Raw genomic sequence first — 6188 nt, forward strand, 5'->3', positions numbered from 1 at the left:
TTTGTTTGTTTGCTTGTTGGTTTTGCTTTAAAAAAAACCTGTTTCCGCTCTAAAGACCACCTGCAAGGCAGAAGGAACCAGGCGTACCACCTTGGACACATTTAAGGCCCAAACCCACTCAACAGCCACACAAACCACCGCTCGCTCACGCTGCACACGCTCCACCACCTGCCTGCAGGTACAGGCAGCCGCCCTTGTTTCTTGAGTGCTCCCCAGGAGTGGCACCACCAGGTACCTCAAAAAACCATGCTGCCTGCAAAAACTTGAGCACAGCTTAATTCTGGGCAGTTTTTCCTCTTTTTAGGCCTGCTGGCTAAAGACTCGTCTGTCAAGCGGTGGCTCAGGACCACGCCAGGGCCGGCGGCACTGCTTTCTGAATCCTGTGGCAGCGGTAGGCAGAGGGACAGGTTGTCAACTCCCAGGGCCGGGTCTGCGTGCAGGGTGTCAGGGTCAGCCCTGCCTGGTTTTTCCCAGTGAAGCCCTGCTGCCGGCTGCCCTGGGCTTCCCCCGTTCTCTCCAGCTCTGCTTTCTGCCAGCGCGGGATGCGTGACAGAATGGCTTGCCCACTCCCCCCAGCCAGTCCTGACCCATGTCTGCAGCTCGTACGCGGTGTCCACGTCACACAGCTGATTTGGGGGTGGCAGGTCTCTCTTGTGGCACCCTGGGGATGGGGCAAAGCACACCCTCATTGCTACCTTTTGATCTTGTCCGCAGGGAGAGCAAGAGGAGACGTACTGTCTGCTGGAGAGCGTCCTGCACGGAGGTGACAGCCAATTGCCCGTGACAGCAACGCTGGGACCTGCCTGACAGCAAAGGTGCCCGGTGGCCGCAGAGCAGCCCAGGTGAGCTGGTTCTCTTGGAAGCCACCAAAGCAGCCTTCGTCCACCCCTGGTTTTGGTGAGATACAGAGCAGCACAGGGATGTTTCTCAGGCATCCAGGCCTGAGGAGGGCTTGCCAGTGCCCCCATGAGAGATCCTCCTCCCAGGAAGCACCTCCTCCTAGAGCAAAGGCTCTATCCGGCCTGGGTACGGGTGCCCCGCGCGGTGTCTCAGGGAGGACGGGGTCATCTGCCTGGTGGCTCTGAGACAGAAATGGTGAGCTGAAACCCCGTGGTCATGGCTGGCCGGTTCAAAGTCTCCGAGTGCCTCAGCCTTTCTCCCCGAGAGTGTTTAAGCCAGGCACTTTTTCCGGGTGTGACAGATGATGTCAAGATGGATGCTGGCAACATCCCGGTGGCTGTGTCCCACTCCCACTTCAGAGTTGTGATGTCTGAAATCTGGGGCCACCTGAAGGGCCTGGCAGAGATTTCCAGGGAGTTTGTGTTCAATTTTTTGCTCTCTTAGGGCTACCATGTGCTAGTGTTTTGGGATGCTAGGGTTGCAGTTCACTAGGGTTATGGGGTGGCAGGGTTATGGTATGCCAGAGCTGAAGAGAGTTAGGATTAAAGGGTGTTATTGTTATGGAGAGGATCTGGGTTTGTTGGCCCTGGGTTCCTGGGGTTAGGCTATTTTTGCCTTATCTTGTGTTCTGCATGGTCTTTTTTTGTGCAGAGTCCTTTTTTAGCTTGATTGCCTTTTCAGGGTTTGGATAGGGACCTTTGGTTTGCATGTGCTAATTCTGGTTGATTTGTTGCTGTTCTGGTGGATTGTGCTGTGTTTCCTGTCTTGAAACCAACATTTCTGGTCTACTATGTCTACAGCAGGTTGGGCAGTGGCAGTTCTGGTGCAGTCTGACTCATTTCTGGTGGGTTGGGAGGGAGGGAGGGAGGGAGGGAGGACTTGCGGTTCATGGAAAATGACTGCCAGATGACTGACGGGCAATTCTGGGGAGAGGTGAGAGGACTTCTGGCCCATAGGTAATGACTACCAGAGGACTAAGTGTACTTCTGAATGTATGTGGACTTCCAAATTCATGGCCATTTCTCCTGCCTTGAGGAAGAGCTATGGGAAGACACCAGCCACACGGAAGGACAAGGGTTTCCCAAGGGTACGTGGCTCTTTGGTTTTTGCTCATGAGTAAAAAACCTGCGGGGAGGCTGCTATCGTTAAGTTTAGTGACATTTTGTAAAGTGCTGGACTGAGTGTCACGTGACTTGAAGCATTGCTGAAAAAATGGTGGAGGTTTGTCTGTGTGTTCTGGATGCTTCGGGTTTGAACATCTGCTCGTGGTGGTGACTTCATGCAGTCCTTGGCTCCTACCTCAAGGCACAATGTGTGCTTAGGGTGAGGTTCATCATCCATGATAGTGGACGTGAATCTGCATTTCACATAGATTTCTTGATCATTTTGGATTTGGGGGGGCAATTTCTTGTCAGCTCTGATTCGATCATCCTTGGGTTTGCCTCTTCACGTGGCAGGTGGAGAGCTCGTAGGAGGAGCAGGAGAAGGGTCATCACTGCTGTTTCCACGTTGGTCGCTTGTACTGGACTTACCAGAGTTATCTTCCATCTGCAGTTTCTTTGCAGGCGTTTCTTTAAGCCACCTGTCTGTTTTGTGAAGGGTAGTGGACTGAACGGGAGACCTTTTGTTCCTCATTTGTGCCTCAGAGTTTTACCTGTCATTTTGTGTCTGTTTGTTTGCTTGTGTCCTGGTTTCGGCTGGGATAGAGTTGTCTTCCTAGTAGCTGGTATAGCGCTATGTTTTGGGTTCAGTATGAGAAGAATGTTGATTACACACTGATGTTTTCAGTTGTTGCTAAGTAGTGTTTATACTAAGGCAAGGTTTTTTAAGCTTCTCATGCCCAGCCAGCAAGAAGGCTGGAGGGGCACAAGAAGTTGGGAGAGGACACAGCCAGGGCAGCTGAGCCAAAGTGGCCAAAAGGGTATTCCCTACCATGTGATGTCATGCCCAGTATATAAGCTGGGGGGTGTGGGGCTGGGAGGAGTTGCTGCTTGGGGACTAACTGGGTGTCAGTTGGTGTGTGGTGAGCAATTGCATTGTGCATTGAACATTATAATTCAGAAGTGAGTTGTTCTACTTGAAACTTACTTATTTAAGGTCAACGACTAATACCTCTTAACATTGAGAGTCGTCCCTGCTCAAGGGGAGAGTTGCCTGGTGGAGCAGGTCAGTTGCCGCCCAGGGAGAACTCAAATTGGGCTCATCCAACGACCTGTTGCTGTTAAAAGATCTCGTTGCTGGAGATTACTGCCGTGCAGCCATGCTGCCTAGCAGGGAGAGCTCAGAGAAGGCTCGCTTAGGCTGTCATAGTTATGGGGTAAAGTGGTTGGCTCGTAGTCAAATTGCATACAATGGGAGAGGTATGCATAAGAGTCCTTGTACCCACAACTCTCGCTGTGCCGCTCTGCTCCTTTGTGGGTTTCCTAGAGGAGTTCTTGGCCCGGCTGCGGCTCAGGCTTTACCTCCTTTGGAGCCTGTACCAAATTGCTGCTGGTTTGGTTAAGGAGGGTTCAAGTGCATCCGTCACAATAATGCACATAGTCTGTCCTGTACTTCTCCAAGGTGGTCTAGGGGTGATTGATTCTGTATTACCATTTGTGCTAAAGGATTTTCAAACGTGGGTTTCTCTAGGTTTGCTTTATTAACAACTCAGAGTTGGGCCACCACCGCAGTGAATGGTGAAAGATAACTCAAAACCGCCTTCTATATATACGATTTTACAAAACAATATGCAATTGCTGTTTTGTCAGAAGAAGTTCTTGGTGTTCTTGCACAAACTCTCACTTCTCTATTCTCCAGTGGTTTCAGAAGTCCAATACGTTTTCCTGTCTCAACCGATTCTTATTGTCCCGTCTCGGTTCTTCTGAAGTTAGTGGTCATAGGCAGAAGGTCTCCAGTCACCACAGTCACTTATCTTCTTACACACCAAAGATCACTTCTGAATTTCTGAGAATCACTCAGGTTGTTCTCTTAATTCGTCTTACTCTAAAGTTAATCACTTATCTATTCTTATGTCTGAGATCTAAGATGTATGATTCTTTTTCTGTTGATTCAGCTTGACTGGGTTTTAAGCCAGCTATGGTGAGGGCTACATGAGGGACAGGTGAGCAGCTTATGCATATTGTTTTATAAGCACCTGCATTCTATTAATCACATCTAAACCAAGCTCTAATCATTAGTTATATGTCTGATATGAATAGTCTTAGAAACAGTGAGGCTTAAGGCCTAGTTCCCTTTACATTTGTGATAATAATTTGATTTCTTTTTGTAGGGCTGTAATACTCTCTGCGCTTTCATTAATGGCTTTTTCTAAGTGTCTTGACACATTTGCAGCAGCTCTTTCTAGTTCTGCAACGCCTAACCCTGGGATAAAAGCTGTTGCAGGCAGGTGGAACTTTGTGCCACATTCTATCAGTGGGCTGTAACACTTCTTCCCATAGAGAGCAGTAGCTAGGAGCTACAGAGGCAGAAGAGAGACAGGTTCTAACCTGTGTGGATGGTATTAATGCACTTGGAATACACTTTTCAGCTCAGGTTGAGGGTCAATCCTCAACTGCCCTTTCTCCACCTCTCTAGTATCGCCCTGGTAGTTGTGTCAATGGGTAGTATAATCTCCAAATAAGTCTGAATCCTGTAAGTGATTTCCTGTAGAAGGGTTTGCATGTGCTGGATTTGGATGTTCAGGTAAACCGGTAAGGTTTGGACCCAGAGTAGATGACTCAGAGCAATCAGGATCCTACAGGCCTGTGGTGGCAACCAAAATTGTATCATTATCCTTGGTTTGATTACAGCTTCCTGCAGAATACCAGGTTAATCTATCTGCAAATATCCACATTTTCTCAAGAGTCTGCAGGGCCTGAGAAACTCCATCCAGGAAAAAACTCTACAGTGTGGTGGCTTATTAGAATAGGTTTGATGTACAGGCTTCTGGAGAAACTCCCTTCCATGTTCAGTGGATGTGGTATATAGTAAGGTCTTGGAAGAATCTGTGGAGGAAGACCAATTGCCTTTAGACCCAGAAACTGATCTGTGGAATGTTGCAGGCATAAGACTCCCCTTTTCATCTGTATGGTCCGAAGATGTGAATTGTCCGTCTCCGTCCATTGTATCCATTTCAAGGCTCTGTTGGCATTTCCAGTTCCCAGCTGCTGCAGAGTCAGTAAGCTTGTCAATAGGTTTGCTCTCCAGGCATACCCAGGGACCTCCTTTGAGGCTAGCGACAAACCCTTCCTGGCGGAAGGGCCGTATGCTCACTTTCTTTGGTGAAAATCCATAACGTAGATGCCTGTCCTCGTACCACTGAGAATTCAGTGGGACAGATACCCAGGAGAGCTGATTTCTGGTAGAGGATGGGCTTTTAGTGCATACCCAACAGTCGGGCTCGTTTGCCTCCGCTGCCGTACTGTGGGCTGTGGCTATGGCCAAATTATGGAATGAATAGGTATAATCCATATTCCACCACAGGCTTATAAGCAAGGCTACCCTATTAAAACCTAGGCTTCCAAATCACTAGTAACAGGAAGAACAAACAGACGGAAATAGCAAAAATAACTATCCCTTGGATATAGAGGACAGCACTGAAATCAAAAGGGTTTCCTGACTCTGGAAACCCAGAAGGCATTGAAAGAGCTAAAGCAAGCAGTCATGGAAGCTCCCTCATGAGCCCTGCCAGACTACAACAAGCCTTTGGTATTATATTTACATGGGCAGAAAGGAATAGCCAGTTGGCCCAGAAACGTCTGCAAGCTGTAGAATGTGACTCAGCAGAACTAGACCTCGTAATTCAAGGCCTGATGTCCTGTGCTGGGGCTGTGGCAGCAGCAGCTGCGATGACTGAGAGAGCACTCAAACTCATTAGGCTAGTTAAGTGTCATGCGCGGTTTGTGCTTTCAGAACCTTCGGGAAATGGATCGCTGGGCTTGGAGGTCATTTGGGGAGTAACTCCTCCTTCCCTGCAGACCTGACCATTGTTTGATCTTTGGCCATGCATGGTGAGCTGCCCTGCTCAGCATATCAGATCAGCATATCAGAACACAGAGCTGCACACCCCCAGGCATGGCCTCCCCATCCTGTTGCTGATGTCTGTGCTGATCTGTGCCGATTGGCTTCTTTTCACCTGTGGTTCCTTGCTGTGCAGGGTTCGTTGTTAAGCAGAGTTCGTCATTACGTAGAACCTGCCCCACCGCCATGTTTGAGACATTAACTCTTTCGGTCTCTCACAGGGCCTCTCCCCATCGTCCGCCTGCCCGCCTGGGCTGCGAGGAGGAGCCGGGCGAGCATCGCCTCCA

This window comes from Buteo buteo, chromosome 33 (assembly GCF_964188355.1).
Source record: "Buteo buteo chromosome 33, bButBut1.hap1.1, whole genome shotgun sequence".
Taxonomy (NCBI): Eukaryota; Metazoa; Chordata; class Aves; order Accipitriformes; family Accipitridae; genus Buteo; species Buteo buteo.